Here is a 20979-nt window from a genome sequence, read left to right on the forward strand (position 1 = left end):
CTGTTTGCACCAAGAGAATTAATTTCAGAGTGCCAAGCCTTTCCCTAGATTTATTGTGGTACAGATCAGAAATGTCTCTGTCAATACTGCTTTTCTTTCTCCAAATGTATATTCTTCAGGCAGGAATTTCATGTCCATACAGCATCCTATTTAGCATCTAATACGCTAAAGCTCTGCTCCTGATGGGGCTTTTCAGTTTTTTCATAAACTGTACAGTAAGACATCACTGGAAGTGCATTCTCCTTTGGCTCTATGTAGTGTGCAAACCCACCAGTCTGCGTGGAACTGTCAGTGAAGTGCTGATTTGACCCAAGATCAGTGAATAACTCGGTGCCCACTTGGATGAAAGAACCAAAATCTAAGCACACAAACGTGAATATGCGTGCTCTCATCGCTATGGTATCTTGAAGCCTACTGGGCTCTACATATCCATATGTAGTGCGGCCCCTATATCTGATGGGCTAATTGAGTCTATCACAGTCTCTGAAATGCTGCAGGTATTTCATTGTTGTGGGGCATAATAGGTATCTGGGTAATATTGCAATAAATTGTCTCTCTCACTGCCTAAGTGTCAGGCATTACCTGTGGAAAAGAGAGTAGCTCTAAACTCCGCACAGATCTGTGCAGGTAAGGAATGTGACGTTTTCACAGAATACAAATGTTATGCCTGCAAGCAGGTACATGTTTCTGTTTAGTGCACGGAATATGCCTTAAAGATTTAATTAGGTAATCAGGCATATGTTTAATGCCTGCAAGTTGCTGTACATCTTTCTACATGCAAAGTCATATTTGTGCAGATCCAGGTAACAAAATTGATTAAAGGATTTTAGTTCGGAAGACCTATCGAACTTTGTCTCTACTTTCCTTCTGCTCCTTCCCCAAAAAGCCCAGCGTGTTGGCTGTAGGTGCTAATGTGATAAAGTTTTTTTTTTATTCTTTATGTACAATACAGAAATTCGTTATTTCATGACAACCATTACAAACAGATTTGCAGATAATTTTCCAACCTGGTTTCATACATGAGTAAGAAGGGAATGGAACTAGCTTGAAAAAGCATCAGACAAAACAATTCAGACATTTGGCAGGAGGCCCCTTCTCATGAAACACTGCCTCTCATTCAATAGGCCACCCCTCAATTCCCCCTGCTCGAAATGCCTCCTTGAAATGCACTTCTTTGGAGAGATCAATAATCCTTTGTGTCACCAAACTGCTATGTCTGTGTTGTTGTGTTTTCTTTTAAAACCCCAGACTCAGTTTAAAAAGATTGAGAATGAACAAAAGCATGTTACTCCTGATGAGCAGTTATTGTGGAAGTCTAAGGTGCTCTGAGTTTATTGAGAAGTAGCAGAAATACAATTTAAAAAAACAAACAAACAAACAAAAAACAAACCAAAAGGAAAAAGGATTACATTAAATCTTCACCAGCCTGAAATGAAACGGAGACCTTGTTTTTGGAGAGTGCTTGCTACAAGGTGGCAAAGTTTGTGTAAAAACTTTGGTTTCTGTTGTTTTGATTCTAACAGCACACCCGGTAAAGGAACAGGATGGCATCAAAGAAAAAGCTGATTTCACCAGTGTTTGCTCCTAATATAAACAAACCACAAGGCTCCAAATATCGATTTACTACTCAGATTAAAAGCACTACCATTATGCAATCCCTTTACTGTTATCAGCAATGAGGTGAGAAGCTGTTGACCATTTCCAGGCTTGCCCTGAATGATGGGTGAAAAACAGAGGCCTGGGTTGGCTTCAGCCTGTCCTCAGCACGCCTTCCCTTTACTTCTTTGTGACCTCTCTGGTAAGGATGAAACCAGTGCTAGGAGAGAGCGACTGCACTGTCCGGGAAGTTCTCTTACACCCACCACATTCCACAGAGATCATTTCTTACTGTCAAGATACAAAGCAGTTGCAATCTGGGAGAAAACAGAAATCCTTTCAGCCTGATGCGGTTTTAAAGACAGTGTGACCTACTGTTAAATAAACACAGTTTTGAGTTTTGTTTGGGGACGCCCGAAATGTTTCCAAAGGCGTTTCAGACAGCTTGTAGCAAATGTAAGCTTCCTGACAATAGGCTTGCTTTTCTTAGCTACCTGTTCTGAAGCCTTTGGAAGTATTCCACTTATCCTCAGGGTATTGCTAGTTGGCTTGTAGCGAGCAAATAGATCTGTTTCTCCTTTGCTTTCAAAACAGGTTTGAAAGCTTTCAAAGATCTAGTTTAAGCATAACTATTTCTCTAGATGACTACATGACAATGAAAAAAGCAACTGCTACATCAGTAAATCCTGCGTAATTCTGTAGGCGGTTGCGTACCTGTACCTGCAGGAAAGGTTTCCCATAGTGCTGTTTCTAAAACCTCCACAGAACAAGGTATATTTGATTCTTCACTTGGATACCCTGTCTGTAGTTAAATTTAATTTTAAGACTCATTATTCTGATAACCTGACAGGTTATATTTTTTCCTTAGACTCTAATTAGCCAAAATTTGATTCCAACTTTGCTGAAATCATTACTTTGACTTAGATGTTCATCCTTCTGAAACAAACAAAGCATTTCACTGAGCACCCCTGACAATGCCACTGAGCCTGGATGTCATTCAGTGGTGCCCAGTGTGGGGACATGAATGGACCCAAGTGCAAGGTCCTGCACGTGGGCTGGGGCAATCCCAAGCACAGGTACAGGCTGGGCAATGGATCGAGTGGATTGAGAGCTGTCCTGAGGAGAAGGACTTGGGGGTATTAGTGGGTGAAAAACTGACTATGAGCTGTCGATGTGCGCTGTCAGCCCAGCCAGCCAACGGTATCCTGGGCTGCACCAAAAGCAGCGTGGCCAGCAGGTCGAGGCAGGTGATTGTGCCTCTCTGCTCTCCTGAGCCCCCTGCAGCGCTGCGTGCAGCTCTGGGGCCCAGCACAGGAAGGACACGGACCTGTCGGAGGGAGGCCGGAGGGGCCATGAAGATGCTCAGAGGCCGGAGCAGCTCTGCTGTGCAGACAGGCTGGGAGAGTTGGGGTGGTTCAGCCTGGAGAGGAGAAGGCTCCAGGGAGACCCTGCACAGCCTGCCAGTGCCTGACGGGGGCTGCAGGAAAGCTGGAGGGAGCTTTCACAAGGGCAAGTAGTGATAGGACAAGGGGCAATGGCTTTAAACTGAAAGAGGGGAGATTTAGATGAGCTATTAGGAAGAAATTCCTCACCGTGAGGGTGGTGAGACACCGGCCCAGGCTGCCCAGAGCAGCTGTGGGTGCCCCATCCCTGGCAGTGCCCAAGGCCAGGCTGGACGGGGCTCTGGGCAACCTGGTCTGGTGGAAGGTGTCCCTGCCTGTGGCAGGGACTGGAACCAGATTGTCTTTAAGGTCCCTTCCAACCCAAACCTGTCTGTGATTCTGCGATTCTAAGCCCCACAGGCACCAGGATTCTCCATTGAACTTCTTGCTATGGCATGCAAGGGCAGCTTGTCCATTGGCAAGGGCCAAGAAGAGGTTGATGAGGTGGTCCCACGGCTTGGTGAGGTCTCCAGCAGGGGGGGCATAAAGGAATGAGGGAAGAGCTGCACTCGGCAGAAGTGCACAGCCTGGAGCACTGGAAATCCATGTGGGAGCAAGAACATGCAGTTTGAGGTAGAGAGATGGAAGCTCCAACTTAAATTTGTTGGCGGTACTATGAAACTGCACCTGCAAAAACATGAGACCTGTCAGCCTAGAAGAGAGATGAATGAAGCAGTAGTGCAAGGAATCTGTGATAACAGGCTGCATATAGCTGCTGGATTCGTTACCTTCCCAGGAGACGAGCAGCCACCGTTGGGAACGGCATTGTCCTGCACCAACGCGGCCACTGTCCTGACCCATGGTGGCTACTGCCGCGCCGGGCACGCTTCCTTGGCCACTGGTAGGTGCATCGCCGTAAACCCAAGCTAATGGACAACTCAAGCCTATAGGAAGTCTTAAACAGCTGGAACAAATTACAAATGTATTTTCTTACCCGTTTATTGTTTATGAGAAAGATTTAGAAAATAGGCTAACGGATTAGTGGTTTAGTTGGGGAAAAAAATTGTAGAAGTTTGCCTCACCTTTCCTACATGCAGGGAGGTTAGATCAAAAAAATACTTAAGTCTGCACAGAACAGATCTGCCTTTGGGCACCTTGCACAATCCGGGCCCTCCCATTGGCTATGATGTGACGTTAAGCAACGGGGTTTGAAACAAATTAGAACAGAGCGGTAACGGGCTGCCCCGAGCATCCCATGGCCCCTGCACCACCGTGCCCCAGCCCGGCCTCCCCGCGGCCCCGATCCGCGCTTGGCATCTCCAGGAACCAGAACCATTACATGCAGCACGCGCACGGCGCAGGCCGCTGTTGCCAGAAAGTTCCATCCCCCCGCGCGGCGCCGTCCTTTGCCGAGCTCCTGCCCCAGGCACGGCGCCGGGCCCGTGGCGGTGCTGCCCCACCGACTCCGGGTGGGGGCCGGGCCGCAGCGGCAGGGGTGCCCCCCCGCCCTGCCCTGCCCCGCCGCCAGGCGCTGGGCCCGAAGCCCCCGTGCGGTGCCAGCCGCCTTCCCGAGCAGCCCCCCAGCTCCACGCCGGGAGCCGCGCCCGCACGGATGACAGCGGGATGGCGGCTCCGGGTCCGCGAACCGCGCCGCCGCCCGCCCCCCGCGCCAGGGCCTGCGGCCGTGCTGCGGGCTGAGCCGCCTGCCGCCCCCGCGCCGCCCGGCCCGGCCCGCCGGTCCCCCTGCGCTGGCACCCCGCTCGGCCGCCCGGCCCGGCCCCGGCGCTGCCCGCCGCCCCCCGGCCGCCGCCTCGCTGCGGGCCCGCGCCCCTGCCCGCCCCTTCCCCGCGGCGGCGCGGCGGGATTGGGCGGCGCGGCCGGCAGATCGGGGGCTCGCCCCGCCCCCGCCCCTCCCTCCCCCCTTCCTCCCCGCCGCCCTCAGCCATTTTAGCAGCCGGTGCGGGCCCGCCGGCAGCACCGGGACGAGGTGGCCAGGCGAGGTGAGTGCGCGGTGGCTGGGCCGGGGTCGGTCCCGGTCCCTTCGCTGCCTCCCGGCGCGGCAGCGGGGCCGGCTGCTCCCCGCCGGGGATGGGCCGGCGGCTGCCGCCCGCCCGGGCGGGGGCAGTGGGGTCAGCTGAGGGAAGGAGCGGGGTCGGCCCCGCGGGGCCGGGGCGCTGTGCCGCGGGCGGGAGCTGCCGGCGGGCACGGGGGCAAGGGGGCGCCGGGAAGCGCGGAGCGGGGCCGGCTGCCAGCGCATCGCCCCGCCGTGTTGGGCGCACCCCTGGGGCAGCCCTCCCCAGCCCTTCGCCCCGGCCCCGGTCCCCGGGGTCTGCGCGGCCCTGGCGGGCGGGGGCTGGGCGCGGGGCACGGCTGCAGCGGGAGCAGAGCCCGCGCGGCCCGGCAGCCGGGTGAGGGCCGGAGCCGGCCGGGTGGCCTGTCCCTGTCCGCCCCCGAGCCCCGACACGGCCCTGCTCGCGGGGGTGTGCGGGCCGGGCCGCGGGGGACGCCGCTCGCCGCCCCCACCACCACCCGCAGCGGGCTGTGAGCTCACCGCGCCCCTGTCCCTGACGCGGCTGTACCGTCACCGTGCGTTCGGCGGGGATGCTCGGGGGCGCGGCGGGGGGAGGGGGAGGCACCGCCGCAGCCCTGGCGGCTGTGGGAGGTGGCTGTCAGGGAAGGGCAATACCTGCCCCGGCGGGCCGGCTCTGTCCTGCTCGGGCTGCTGGAGTGTGAAAATACAGATCCAACGTGCTTTGTCATTTACTGCTACAGGCAAGCTTGTATTTATAGCCTTACCAATTTGACGTGCAAAAATCAGTAAGTAAAGCTATAAATAGGAATCGGAAACATAGGATCTTTCTTTTCTTAATTGAGCTCTACTTTTTGAATATTTGGGATTTGTCATCTCTGGCTAACTGCAGTGATTAAAGACATCTTTTTTTTTTTCTCTAAGATGTGAAAATATTATAGTTAAAAAAATTAGTCCCCAATCCAATAATTTCTCCCAAACAAGAGACAGAATTGAGTCTCTTGTCTGTAATGCTCCAACAGCCTCAGAAAGATTGGTTTCTTCTTTTTTTCCGCTCTTCATGCGTGAATACAAAGTTTGTTTTAATACAGTTGTACAAAAGCCTTAAATGTTTCCACATAAAAGTTTTCAACATAAAAACATGTTTCCACACAGAAAAAATTTAACTTGCCTTTTGCTTCTTTGTATTTGCCAGCTCCCCTTCATTGTTGTCTTAAGCTACAGAACTGTATAAACTGGAAAGGGAGAGCTTCCCCCCCCACCGAGAACCCTGCTGTGGTAAGGTTTTCATGTGTTAGTTACTTAAGTTTGCATGAGATGCAAATACTCTACTCGTGTATTGCCTTTAATGCTATCTGTAATGTAGGCTGTGCAAGCAAATGACAGTGTTGACCATTGTCTGCTGATGGAATAATCTAATGTTTATCAGCTGCTATAAATTTTCAGTATAATAAATTACCAGGATGACACCTCCTTCTAATGTGAGGATTATGCTTTTTATAAAACTGAGAAACCATGAACAGATCACAAAGGCAAGGTGTTAGACAAATATATTCCAAGTGCTGTTAAGATACGTATCTAGGAAAATAGATGCAGCCTATTACACTGTTTTAAATGAAGGTAATATCCAAATGAAATGTTAAGCAGTAGCCTGGGCCAAATATACATGCAAAATCTATTGAAGTTAATGATTACATACAGTTAGGTAGTTAACATGACAAATGAATGAGCACTTGTTTATAAGAAAACTTGAATAAGGAATCACTTCTGCTAAAGAAGAATTGGAGTTAATTATTAAGGGAAATCCTTAATGTATATGCAACCAAGCATGTCACTGTGCTTTAGGACATTTATTTTCTCAGGACAGAAGGAAGCTTCATAGGAGGGAAGCAATTTCCTGAGAAACAAAACTTAAATTTTTGTTCCATTTGTCCATATTTCGGATCATTATTTAGATGGTACAGTGTCCTCCACCATTTTTGTGGAAGGCATGTCTGAAAAGTTGGTCATGCTGTTTGATTTTCCTGCATTCTACAGCAGTTAGTGACTACTTTGGTGCTCATCTTCATTTCAAAGTTACCTCCTCCCTGTGACTGGGATTGACCCTCTGTCATTCCTCCATCTGGAAGGTGCTTAGTGGAATGGGCTGGCTGTACAGAAGGGCCCAAGGGAAAGCTTAAAGTATTTCTCCTCTCCTAGTAGAGCTGTGCTTTACAGTGGAGAGGAATTATTAATACTTTGCTATTGCTTTTATTTCCTTGGGGTGGGTTTTTTTTTTGGCTGGGGTAAGGGAGAGAAATTAAGACTGCCCATAAGTCTGCTGACACTCTTAGTAACTGTGTGTTTCCTCAGAACCTTGAACTCTGTGGATGGGCATGTAAAAAATGAAAGCTGAATGCAGCACTGGTTATTTCTTCTGTGGCTACTCGTTCGGAGTAATTTGCATCACACCAGAAGTAAAACACACACTGGAAGTGGTGTGACAGGTTTCTGTAATGACCTGTGGTGGACACAAAGCTTGCCAGCACCAAGGCCCTTTCTCACAAATTGCTGTTTGTGGTCCGACTGGTGGACAGGGAGGGCTCTGCTTTAATCCTGGATGCTGGAGCTGCAGTAAGTCTTCACTTGTTTTATTCAGACATGAACTAAAAAACACTGTACGGAATAAGACTTGTGCTTGCCAAGAGGAAGACTTCTGACCAGTTGCCAGAACTGCCTGGGACATGTGGTTTCAGTTTTCTTTTCTGCAGTAGGTATCTAGTGTGATCTGCATTGAGCTGCTCTGCAGAGATCAACAAAAATAATTGGACAGAGCTTAAATAAGCTACAACAGATCTGCTTTCCCTGCCCCACTTCTTAGGGCTATCAGTTCCTACCTAATACTTCATATGAAGTGTACATGTAATCGAGATACGGCTTTAATCATGTGCCAGATACGCATAACAATATTTACCTGACCGAGTGCATGATACAGAGGTTAGGAATGAGTGGTGGGGGTGGAAATTCTTTGCGGTGTTGCTGTTGCCCTAGATAGGAAGCCTTTCTACTATTTAGGCTGCCGTGCTGCTTGTGACCTGTGCTGCCATAGCTCATAGTAGCTTTTGAGTCGGGACTAAACTTGGTGCTGGCTTGAACCTGATCTTCTGCAGAGGTTAGATACAAGGAGTGTGTGTGTGTGAGGAGTGTTGGTACAATTGGCCGGAGAGTTATATTTGGGATCATCTTAAAATGTAATATAGCAGAAAACTCAGAAGGCACATTGAACCATTTTTCAGTAGGAAATAAATAGCACCGGCAGTCTGGGGAAATGGAGGAGCAGAACAAGTAAGGAAAGGTGATTGTGGGCATGGGACTGGGAGGGGTGAGAAATGCTTTCCTTCAGCCAGCTGCTTGTTAGAATGTCAATTTATATAATGGATGATTTTTAAAGTCCGTGTATATGAGCTGCTTACAATGGAAGTGAGGTTGGCGCTAATGCTACGACATCAAAAAGTCAGTGCGCATTTTACTCGCTGTGCTTTTGGATTAATAGCTGTGTAATGTGAAGGATGTAAGGAATTGTTTTCCTCTTTCTTTGCTTCAGATAGAGCTAAGCACTTGGACTTTGCATTGAAATCAAGGAGTACTTTTCACCTCGGTAAAGTGTTTTGTAAGGAATCCTAGATATTGAGAAAATACATTCCCCTCCCCATTTAAATTTTGTGTGGTTTTGGTGGTATGATTAATGCCAAATCAATGGATATTGTGCAGCTAAGAGTTCACAAGCTTCAAGGTGAGGTATCTTTGTCTTCAAGGTAGAGATAAAGCGATCCATCAATTATCACAGATTTAAGAGTCTCTATTTAAAGTGATCCAAGGTGCATCCTTGGTTATCACTTTAAATCCGAGACTCTTAAATCTGTGATCTTGAACACCACTGTTGTTCAGTGAGGACAAAACAAAGGAACTAGGATTTCTTTCAATGTATAATGATGTGACTGTGGATTCCCCAGAGTATGTTACTGCTCCATCAGTTCAGAATCTTTTTCTAAAAGCATGCTTGTGACTTGCCTATTAAGCAATAGATTCATACTACTTTTTTTAATTTTTTGGTCTGTCAATAGCAGCTGTTATGTGTCAAACCAGAGCAGAATACCACCTGTATGCACATCTGTGTTACTGTGTGATGGTGCTGCAGCTTCTCTTGTGACTTTTGTTAGTGCACAGGGAAAATGCTTGTATTCCCACACACTGGTAATTGGGAATGGTTTATAGCATAGGTGTATAATGGCAGTTAGAATATTAATGTACAGATATATTAAAAAAATAATCTAGGTATGCTTGAAAGCCTGTGAAATTAGAAGCCAGTTGATACGACAAGGTCAGACTTAAAATAGCACATCACATCCCAGTACTTGTACTAATCAAAGACTTTAAAATTATTATTTTAATAATTCTGAAGTGTTCTGTTTTAACTCTCCTTACTTTAGAAAATAAGATTGAGTAATACCAAATCAGTTACAGAAATGCTTGTGTTTAGAGGTTTTCTTTAAAAAAAATACTTAAATTCATTATAATGTATTATCTATTTTTAAAATGATATTGACATGTTTCGCCTACCCCATTGTGCTTTTGTTGTAGTGTAAGCATGGCCAACATGTAAAAAATTTTTCTTAATGTCTAGCTAATAGTTATGTTTTGCAAAACTACTTGTTAATTTGCACAGTAGACCTGTTTCTTGTGGGGTTTTTTAAGCTATCCTAGGATACTGTGCAACCCATTTAAAAGTGAAAATAGTATTAGTACAGTGCCTTCTACTGAGCTAGGTGCTTTACCTAACTGTGTAGCATTTTAAATTTCATGTTTAATAAATGTGACTTACATTCTAGGAGATGCAACAGTAGAGTCAAGTGATGTGAAAGGGTGGTTATTGTGGTTTTTTTTCTAAACCACTGTTCTATACCTTATAAAAGACGTGCATTCTGAAACGCACCATAACTGAGGGTTTCCTCTGTCCATGCGTTTAGGTTCAGCTGTAGCTACTGCAGGTAGATGTCTGGTTTATAAAACTGCTTGTTTGTGGGGTTGCTGTGAAACTTCAGAAAAGTAACTTGAGTAGTAGTAGTCCCTTGAGTGAAGATTCTTACTGAGTATCATTCTGCTGTGGCAGTGCACAAGCATACCTTGTGTGCAAGGCTGGGCTCCCTGTGAGCATCTGCACACCAGTATGCATTTTGACATCGCTGGGGTTACTGGGGACTGGGCGCTCCGAAACACCTTCATGTCATCCTGAAATTTTTGTCCCTTAAACAATGCAACTCAAAACAAATGTCAAGTATGCATGTGCTGCTGCTGCTTGCTTAACACATTTCCTCCCATTCCCAAATAGTTGCATTTTTAGCCATGGCTCCACCCACCAGGCCCTGCACGCTGCTGTAACCATTATGTTCCTTGTATACCATCAACTCTGTTCCGGTGTCAGAAATAGAGAGCGGCCTGTAAAATAATTGAATAACTTCTCCTTGGTATGTGACCCTTCAGTCTTTTTAAGGGTCTTGTTTGCTCAAATCCTGCTCAAAGGAGTAGAAAAATATTAGCATACACAGGAACTAAATAAATTATAATAGTAAAGTATGTGATACCACAAAGAAATTGTTTGGTGTCAGTAATTATTATAAGCGTGCGTGTGTCTTCTATTTCCTGGTTAAGTTTCTTGGAAAATGAATATAAAACAAATAAATGGTTACTGCAGAGCACACGTATGCCCTAAGGCACTTTTCATGGCTGCCAGAAAAATCTTTGCTACGTATCACAGTAGGAACAGACTTAATGCTTGAGTTTGGTTTTCTTTAACAGTCTGCTGGTGCAAGTGAATTTTTCTCACTATCCCTCTGTTGCACAAATACTTTTACAGGCAGAAACACTGCCATACTGAGCTACCTGGTAGCTTTTCCTGTGGCTATTTTTCCAGCATGCCTATTTCTGGCTGTGGAACCCAAAGGTCGCCAGCTATAGGCAGCTAGAGGGGCTGATGCTGCCTAGTGCAGGCAACTCCTAACCAGAGCCTGCTGCAGGCAGTGGAGAGAGCCTGCTGGTCTTCATCTGTCATCCTCTGCTCTCCACAGCATCAAGTGGACATACCTGTTCATTCTTGTCCTTGATTTTTTTACACTGGCCACTCTGCTATAACATATGAACTGCCTGCCTTGGTTCAGGTACTGGGAAGTCTGAAGCTAAAGCCAACCTCTTGCTGGTCTTTTAAAGAGAAAGCTAAAGGTATCCGGTGTTTCTGGAAACAGCAACTGAGTTGCTCATTCTAAATCCACATTACTTGGGTTAATACCAAGCTTCATAAACAACAGTATTTACTAAAAGAAGAACTTTCCCCAAATAAAAATAATTTATTTTTGTGTTCATGTAATGATTGCTTACCTGCCTATGACTGTCGTTTGATATTTTAAAGAAGCTGCTGTTTTGTGAATTTCATTGTGTGTTCCTGTACACTAGGAGTGACCTGTGCAACTTAAACCAGACTGTCTACTAAGAAAGTTGTGCTTGGAGAAACATTATTAGGCTGCAAATACTGAGTGTTCACCCAATGCCCTGCCCTGTCCATTTCTCACACTTGGTGAAAGGTGAAGAGTGCCCACAGTCTGTCAAGTTAGGCTACAGATGAGCAGGTGCTACAAGAGGTTTGATCGAGCTTCACACAATGTTGCAGTTCACAGTCCTGCAGGTATTTGTGGTGGCAGCACATACAGTGGAATGAGTTTCCACGCTTAAATGAGCGCTGCCCTCTGCATCCTGTGGAGTTTGTAGGGTTGAGCGAGGCTAGTGGTAAGGTTACAAGGAGCCTGTGTTGCAATACTGCTGATAAGAGGATGCAAGTATCTTGGGGGTGGGGGTGGGGGGTAAGCAAATAAATGTAACTGGTCAGATTTACTGAAACACTTCACATGGCCTAAGCAATCTGTCAGGTGCTTTGTTGTTTCCTCTCTTGTAGTTATACACACAATAGTTTTTGAAAAGATCTTATTCAGTTAACCTGAAGTACATAAGTAGAATACACAGTGAGTCATTCTCAACAAATATTTTTGTCTTGGAAGCTAGAGGAGTGGAGCAGCCTATGAAATGTCACTACTTGAAAAACACTAAGTTTGAGGAGCTGGAAGCTGCATATGACTGCACCCTGAATGTTGGCTCATAGCAAAACCCCAAAAATTTATGAATGAGGGTATTTTGTTTCATAGCTTAAATGGTCAACTCAGTGGTAAGCTGCTGTTTCCTGTACCATACAGCCACTTTGGATTAGGAAAAGTACCAACTCCTGACCTTCAGTAAGTAACAAATTATGCATATTTAATTTTATATACTCTGAAATACTTTATCTGTAATAAAATTTTAATAATATGCTTGAGTGTTTAGGAATGGGGTTTGGGGTGGGTTATTTTGGCTTTCAATAAAGATAAAAGTAGATAAGTTACCATGCTGCAGCTTCTGGTTGCTTACACACACACCCCTGATACTGCACTTCCGCGAACATACAAAGCTTGCAAAAAGCTGCTGCTGGCACTCACTGGACTTCTGGCAAAAGGGATGGGACAGCCTGGGATGGCAAAAAATGGGTGGAGGCTACTTTCAGCAGCAGCTCTGTTCTATTGCTTGTAGCTCAGTTTTATGTTTGTTTTAAAGTTCTTACAAAGCTACAGTGTAAAGGTGCAAGTAATTCTGTCAGCTGAACTAAAACCAAGGTTACCACTTCCTCCCCTGCGCTGGCGAGAGTGAGTAGGGAGCTACTGGCTCGACTTAAGGGTTAAGTGTAGTTGGCTGCCTGCAAAATTTGCAAGTCAAGGGAACACTCAAAGTGGCATCGATGCAGTCCAGACTTGGATTGAGTTAGCTGCCATGAACCTGAAGGCTCTGATAGAGAGCCAGCAGGCTTGTTGGGCTGTTTTCACTTTGCTGTTGGAGTCTCCATTACACTAAGGTCACATTTATTTCAACTCAATAAAGTAATTTGCTCAAGTTGTGTGGTATCTTAAAATTTGATTTAGGTACTAACCTCTCTAACCTCTTTTCTGTTCTTGGTATGGCATGTTTTGGGTTTTCTGCACAACAAAAACATGCCTAATAATAAGAATATTGTATAAGTAAGATGTAGACTTACAGCAGTATTTTCCATTTGTTTTGAATGTTATATAGAAGAATTGAGACAATGAATCTGCAGCTACTGGTAATGGTCAACTAACAGCAAAGTGCTGCAGCAATAGAAAGGAAAAATGAAAAAAGAAGTAAGAGCTCCAGGTTTGTGGTGCCCGTGGTCTTTTTTCAGCAGACACAGAAGTAGGAAGAAGATAGAATCATTTCTGTCTGTCTGTAGTTTATTTTGCACATTATTTTCCATGAAGGCAGCTGTATGTACAGCTGATTCATACTGTGTATTTACACAGTATAATTTAGTACTGAATTTGTTAGCCTTGTATTTGTGCTTTTCTTGGATAGGTGTGTTTAATTTTCGTTATGAAAATGGATTCTCTGTTGATTTCATAAGCATGCAAATAGTTTTGCATTTTTATGAGCTCTTCTGTTCAAACAACTTGGTCAAAAGTGCTTTCATTATGAAATGTACCCCTGCAGGGAAGAGGAACAACTGGAAGGTGAAACTGGGCTTGCTGTTCTTCAATAAAAAGCAGGGTGAGAAAGTGGGAGCTGGAACAGGGAGCGAGCAAGATTATGCCTTAGAAAACCATGGAGAGCATCCTGCTTGTCCGTACTTAGTCTGGCTTGCTTGTTCATGGATTACCCCTTATCCTTGCTGTTCCAGTTCATAGAAGAGAAGCTGTACATGTATTTCAGTGTTTCACTGAGGCTCAGTGTTTCAGGCATGTTTTTTCTTGCATGCCTTTAAATAACAATACCTATGCAGTATGCGTTACGGTTCCATAAAACTCAACTGAAAAAAGAGAGCATGCTAAACAGTCTGGCAATTTTAGTCTAACATAACTGAAGATAAAAACTTGTTCTAGCCATGAGCTGAGTTCAGGTTATTTGAATGCTCGGAGGTGGTTTGAGGAAAGATAATAACATACACAGAACAGTCAGTAATAAGTGTAAGACTCTTTCCAGATCACACTACCTAATGGAAAACATCAGATGGTGCCCAGCCTGTAGTCTTTCTCCCCTCCTTCCCCAACGTAAAGATACGTTACTCGGTTAAAACATCCACCCACCTAAAATGTTACTCTTGTTGGGAAATAATCCTCATTTAACCTGGACCCAATCAGTCTGAACAGCAGTGTGAAGAAAGAGATGAGCAAGCAGTGGCAGTTGGCAGAGGCAGCAGGGTTCATGTAAAGAGGAACAGGACTTTGGGGAAACCATCTGTCTGTTACCTGAATACCCACGTCATTGCGGGTGGATCATCGTTTCTGGAATATATGCCTGAAAATAAGATACAAACATCGCTTGTGTGTATGCTAACACTACTTTATACCTAAAGTATGAGATTTGAGGACCACACTGACTGCTTTAGCCCTTGTTTTCCTACCTCTCTGAGTGGTGGTCCATGGATGCAAATAGCGGACATTGGATGCAAATGTATTGGGGGGGGTGATCTTATTCTCTGAAAGGCCGTAGCGGGGTAAGGTTTCTGTTGGCTGTTTCTCTAAGGTAATTCATAGGTGTTCCTCAGACAGACAAAACAGTTTAATAAATTTGTTACCTATTACCTCTTGGTTTCTAAGTTTACCTTTCCTTAAAAAGCTGAAAATGAAAAATATTTTCATAACTTGGGATAGCATTAAGTAGATTTACCTTTAAGAAAGGTAAGCTCTGAATACTGGATTGCTGAAGCTTTAGACTCGAGGCTATTAAAAGCAGTCCGGTGTCATAATGCTGGTTTTAACCAAGAGTAAATTTAAAAACTTTTTGTCAGGCACAGTGGTAGCATGTTACATCATTCAAACATCCGCAGGCACTCAGAACACAGAATTTAGGTGAAAATTGAGAATGTTAATGAGTTTCTAGTGGTATCCCCTGACCTCAAGTACACGATCAGCCTGTTCCGTGTTCTCAAGTCACAGGTAATGTTTTGCAATTGTACAGACAGTTCTGACAACAAACAGCTGACAAAGCTCATATTACCAATCCAGGAAAATGTTGGATTGAATGGGCTGTTTGGCTATGTTTATAACCTAAGAGATGTCTGGAATTTTCACTATTTAATGTTTTCCTTTTTTAGATTTTTCATTAATTTATTGATGTGTTTACCTAGAAACATTTGAATTGCAGTTGTATTAAAGGTAAAGAATGACTTGGGTTTTTGTGTGTTAGTGAGCAGTAAGACTGACAATAACTAGGGAGTGGGCACTTAAATAACCCTTACTAAGACCTTCCAACAGGGAACTTTGTCCTAACATCACTATAACGATAATTATAGTGCAGATAGATTTGGAGTAGGGACTGTGTATTTTTAAGTTGAAAATGGAAACATTTTTTGTCAATGTTAGCTTTTTGACTTTATCACTGCATTTGTTAAAAAATTAAATCATATCTTTCTTCATTACTAACCCTAAATTGCTGTTGTGATACACAGTGCCATACTGAGGATTTTTTGTCCCTTTTTCAGAGCAAAAAAGTTCCTAAAAATAAGTTGAAAGAATTGGCAACAGCGTCAGTTTCCTCTTCGTGCTTCCTTCAAAATTTAAGTCTAAGACCACTTCATGGTCTGTTTAGTCTAGTGCTGTACACTTTCTTTTTCTGCAATTCCTACCGTGACTCCTGCTTCATTTATAGTAAAGGTGATCTAGTTACCTAAATAGCAAGTTGTGCCATCAAGCCACTTCAGTTTCAGCTGTATGGTTTGCTGCAGAGAGTCACACATGCTTTTTTTAACGTCTTCTGAGCTGGCAGGGCTCGAACAAATGCCCTTCAGGAAGCTCTGTGGCTGCGCTAGTGCATAGTGTCCTGCACTAGTATGTTTTGCTGAGGGGTAGGATGGATTAGCACAGGCACAGCTGTGGTTATATGGTTATGCACCTCCCTGGCCAGAGCCAACTGGCTCTGTGCTGTCTCCGCTTCCAGCTCCGGCTTTGGGCATGTGATGCTGTGATGCAGTGCTCTGAGTATGGCCTCTGCTGCTTTGCAAAAAGCTACCTGGATGTTCTGGACTAAGAACATCAAAAGCTGCCTGTCTCTGAAATTGTACACCTGAAACAAGCATGTTGCTGTCTGTGAGTAAGGAGTGTGATAAATGTGCATACACATGTATTGGGGGGTGGTAAAGTTCAAAATCACGCTGTTTAAAAATGTCTCAGAGGTCTTTTTTTCTTCCCCTTTTTTGTTTTAACTCTCTAGGAATTGTGCTAGTTTCTACCCTCTTCTCCTGTCTTAGTATTTAGGTTCGGACTGCCTTTGTGTTATTTTTCTGTTTTGGCGGTGTTACACTGCTGAGAAGACTGTACAAATCGTGTTTAGAGCTGTTAAATCTAAAAACCTGAATATCCACAGTGCCTTGGAGAAAGCGTACTGAAATTTGCTTGGTCATCTCACTGCCTCTGTGAAGTGCAGATAAAATCAAAAACCTGTTACGATACAGTAAATCAGTAAGATTGCCTTCCATGGTAGAAAGTGCCATCACCGCTGTTACCTCCCTTGCTGACGGGTGAAATCCCCAGCTTCTCTGAGTGAATTGGTATAGGCTGCATTGTTTTATTATTCATGTACAACTCATCCCCAGCCTGTACCTCCAGGTCTTCCTTGTAAAAATTAGTACTTGAGTTGCCAAATAATGTTATTAAAAGAAATGTACCCTAGAGATATCTCAGTCGTGATAAAGCATGTGAAAGTAGCAGAAAGCAAGTTCACTCACAGAAAGTTCAAAGTGAGCGGAAAGTTGCAGTATGAAGTTCTGTCTTAGGAAAATGTTTATCTGGGAATTCCAGGTGTGGATCTAGAGATGACTGATACCTAGAACTGATCCCGGTATGTTTGGCTAGAAGGTGATAGGATAGGTTCACCATGAGCCAAGTAATAGACTATGCTAAAATTTTGCATTAGAACCACAATGAAATTCAGTCCCTTAAACTGACAAAAGACATCATCACTTTTTTACTGGAAAAAAACCTGTGATTGTGCAAAAGATTAAAATGTTTGCTCCTAATGCTTTTAACTTTACTGACTCTCAAACCATTTTCCTCTGCAGCTTAACTAGTTACACAATGGAAATGAAAAACAGAGATGACTCATGCTTGAAATCTCAAGGGCTGCTGTCTCAGATGACCATGGGTGGGAACGGTTTTCTTGAACTTGTATTTTTAAGTGCCCACTCAGTCATCTGTATGTCAGGACATCTGCAAGGACGGAGTTTCTTCCAATTGCAAATAAGAAAGCCTAATTCTTTTTGCTTAGTCACAAAAAAGGGAGGAATTTGCATTTGCACATGAGCTCCTAAGAGAAAAGGGAAAGTGTGTTTCAGGACTCTGGTGTTACCCTTGTTGACTGTCCCCACAGAATTTTGAAAAACCTGTAAGAACTTTAGAAAAATCCCTCCCCAGCCTGCAGTGCACTTCTTGATAGGTAATGCAGTCCTTTAATGAGGAGGAACACAGACTTCTGTCTTCCCCCTGCTCCTCCCCCCCCCCTTTTTTTTTAAAGTATGTAATTAATTTCACTACCTAAATTATTACCAGTGTCTGAGTAGAAATCAACCTAATGCCACCAATGAGAGACAACAGAGTTTTTGAAAAGCAATAAAGGTAAATACAAAATTGTGGCAGAATTTCTTTTTAAAATGGAAGTTGAAGAGACAATCAGGTTTTCTGAAGTAATACAGAATTACATGTAGAACTTCAGTCTGCTGAATTACTCAACAGTTGCTGTTGGCAAGACCTTTGAAAAGAAGTTTATAATCTGTCAGGGTAACTACAGTAAAAGGGAGAAGCTGTTGTAGTCCATTATTGTGTCTGGATTTCAATCGAATGCAGAAGGTTAATGTTCCTGGACTGTCTCAATAGAGCATTAAGAAGGATTATGATGATCTCTGTCATTACACTGCGTGTTTGCCTGCCAGACTGGACTTGTGTTCATGCACTTTTAACATTTTACTGTTTGAGTTGCTCCTTTCTCAAAAAGGTTATTACAGAGCAACGCTGATAGATGTCAGGAAATTTATAAAGGAAGTAGCTTTTAATGACTAGCTCTTCTGTGTTCATGTTGCTAAGCTTTGGTCAGATGAATCTATTAGCTGAATCCTATTAAAAAAGAATGGTTTGGTGTTTACTTTCTCTTAACTTTTGTTCTTATGTAGTAACAGATTCATGTTACTATTTTATATTGGGCAATGCAGTTTTGCTTTTAAGTAATTCTAATGCGTCATCACAAGAGTACATACAATTCCTCCTAGGTCGTGCTGTACAGCTGTTTGGTAATGCACCAGATTTAAGGCCAGGAAATAAGTGTTAGTATTTAATCTATGCAGCTAGGGTAACGTCATTAATGAATTTTCTGCCTTGTTCAGTAAAACATCATTAACGTTTGTCCAGCCCTAATTCTGTGATTTGACCAGAGTCTGAACTTGAATGCGTGCGCTCCAAGAACTGGTGAAGCAGTTGCATCTAACAGGCATAAGCATAAATACATTCTCTCTGGATAAATTCTGAAAAAAATTTATCTAGGGAGATTATTTCCTGTACTTCTTCATCTTTACTTGCAAAACAAAAAGCACTCGATATCCTGATTTCCTTATGTTGGGAAAGGATGTTGTTGAAATGATTGTCGTAAGCATGGGATAATAACATGAGAGGAGATGAGCAGCTAATTCTTAAACAACCGTATGTTGTGCATATGTTCCTAATACTGATGATAACTTGCAAACAGATAAAAATGAATGCTCAGTAGGCTCAGGGAAGCACCTAGCAATTAGAAGCAAAATGTTAGTTAGAAAGTACGAGCGTAACCTCTGTATCTGCAGTACCCACATCACACATCGTGAATATTACAGGCACAGAAATATTACATCTAACTTTGAAGACTGTAAAACATTGTACATCAGTTATTTACTTTTCTTGTGCCCTGAAAATGCAGGGAAAACAGAGGTTTTAATTTTTGTGTTAAGAAACCCATCTTCAGGTAAAGTCCTGCCTTATGTCAGCTGTGTTCCAGTTAAGACAGAAGCAGCATCTAAACTGTCTGCTCGTTGCTGAGATGAAATGGTGGCGTAGCTTAAGAAATTACCTGAAAGAACTAAATTCTGTGGGTGTTACTAGTCCCTTTCAATGCAAAGGAAAATTTTTAAATTTAGAAACACCACAGAACATTATGCCAGTTTTCAGATGCTTGTATTCCCCACACACACACACACACAAAATGATGGAGGGAATGCCGTAAAGTTCTGTGTGGTCTCACTTTTGCTTTTGCATTGTTTTACTTTCCCCTTTCCTAGCTGAACTGCCTTCCCCCCCTTCCTCCCCCCTGTAACTGGTATCTTCAATCATATTTCCAAGTTAGAATCACCCTTATAAATGAAAATTGTAAACATAATCTGGTTATAAAAATTAGGTTTAAATGCTTTCTTGTATTTATGTATTATTCTAGAAGGCTGCACAAACAGTACGTGATGCAGACCTACACAGAATAGTCTGGAAGTTCAGTATTTATTTTTTTTTAACCTGTTTCATTTTTAATGCCTAAAAATAAAACAGAAGAAGAGGGGAATTGATCTCCAGTCTGTAGTTTCAAACCGATACAGGGTAGGTGAAAGCAGAGCTCTTCTATTGTTAATACGCTCCAAAAGAGCAGGTGTAATAACAGGCTTTGGAATTATCTGCAGTTGCCTAAAATAAGAGAACATTTTCAAAAAGCTTGAACTTACCAAGCCTGTACTCAAAGGAGGCATGATTTTCATGTGGGGAAGCAGAAGAGAACCCTGTTTTTGTAATTTATGGAACTGGTTTTGGTATAAATTGTATGTATTAGAGGATTATTTGACTCGAGGTATCACATTTGTCAAGGGCAATGCTTGCAGGCAAGAAAAACCTTATGGGAGATGCAGCAAATAGGGCTTTTTATTTGTAGGTCTCAAATGGATTTGATCTTTTAGACTGTACAATTCAACAGTCTTAGGCGAGGCCACTAGTTTAGTAAACTGCTTTGCAAAAATACAGCAGAGAAAGAGGCAAAAAATTAAAAGATGATAACTTAAACCTCACTCGTTGGATCATCAGAGCCACGTCAGTCACAACCTTTCCATTGCAGAATGGTTGTGTAGCTGAACACAGAACTAAGTAGTTTATCCGTTTTGTATTACATGTGGGAAGAAAGACATTCATACTTGGCTGTTTACGTAGCTTTTGCTGGAGAACTTCCACGGCCACGCATCCGCCACAGTTTGTCCTTGAGCACACTGCTTCCCTTTCCATGTGCTGGTGTGAAAAGGCTGGGTGGAAACGGCACAGTTGCTATCTCTGCCCTTGAAACATCGGAGTGAGTAACATTTGCCATAATGCCTGATGAAATTGGGGCACATGTTGAGGAGATCAGGCTGAAATACTTCTTTATTAATACAGAAGATACATCTTTCTTTTTAATTTTTGTGCCCTTTGTCCAAGTATATTTTGTAGATGTTGGAGGAGTTTTGAGGCAGTACCAGTATTTTTCAGTTGCAGATTTTCTCCTTTTCCATCCTTTTCTGAACTACGGGCTGTCCAAGCCACCAGTCTTGACCACGTTCATTAACCGAAGTGCCAAGGACACAAAAGGATGCCTCTCACTTACTTCCTTTACCACAAACGTGTTGGAACAGCTGAGTTTGCCACTAGTTGCAGTGACTGCTAGCATTACAGCTTGGATCGACTTGAAATCTTGCATGTCCTGCGTTTTTGATCAGAGCAGCACATAACCAGTACGGATTGCGTTGCGGTTGGGCTTGGGAGGGAGGCAGGTTGGGACGAATGAGCCTCGGGTACTTGCCGTGCAGAGGCTGGAGGAGCAGGTCCA

General features: G+C 43.8%; 1 protein-coding gene across 3 annotated transcripts in view; it reads left to right on the plus strand.

The window, feature by feature from the left end:
• Nucleotides 1-4892: 4892 nt before the first annotated feature.
• Nucleotides 4893-20979, plus strand: part of ACSL4 (acyl-CoA synthetase long chain family member 4) — a 40764-nt gene continuing 24677 nt past the window's right edge. For all 3 annotated transcript variants that reach the window (XM_055727436.1, XM_055727437.1, XM_055727438.1), the window contains exons 1-2: nt 4893-4978; nt 6203-6285. The gene's annotated coding sequence lies outside the window, so the exon portion shown is untranslated. The remainder of the gene's footprint in view (nt 4979-6202; nt 6286-20979) is intronic.

Source organism: Falco cherrug, chromosome 15 (assembly GCF_023634085.1).
Source record: "Falco cherrug isolate bFalChe1 chromosome 15, bFalChe1.pri, whole genome shotgun sequence".
NCBI lineage: Eukaryota > Metazoa > Chordata > Aves > Falconiformes > Falconidae > Falco > Falco cherrug.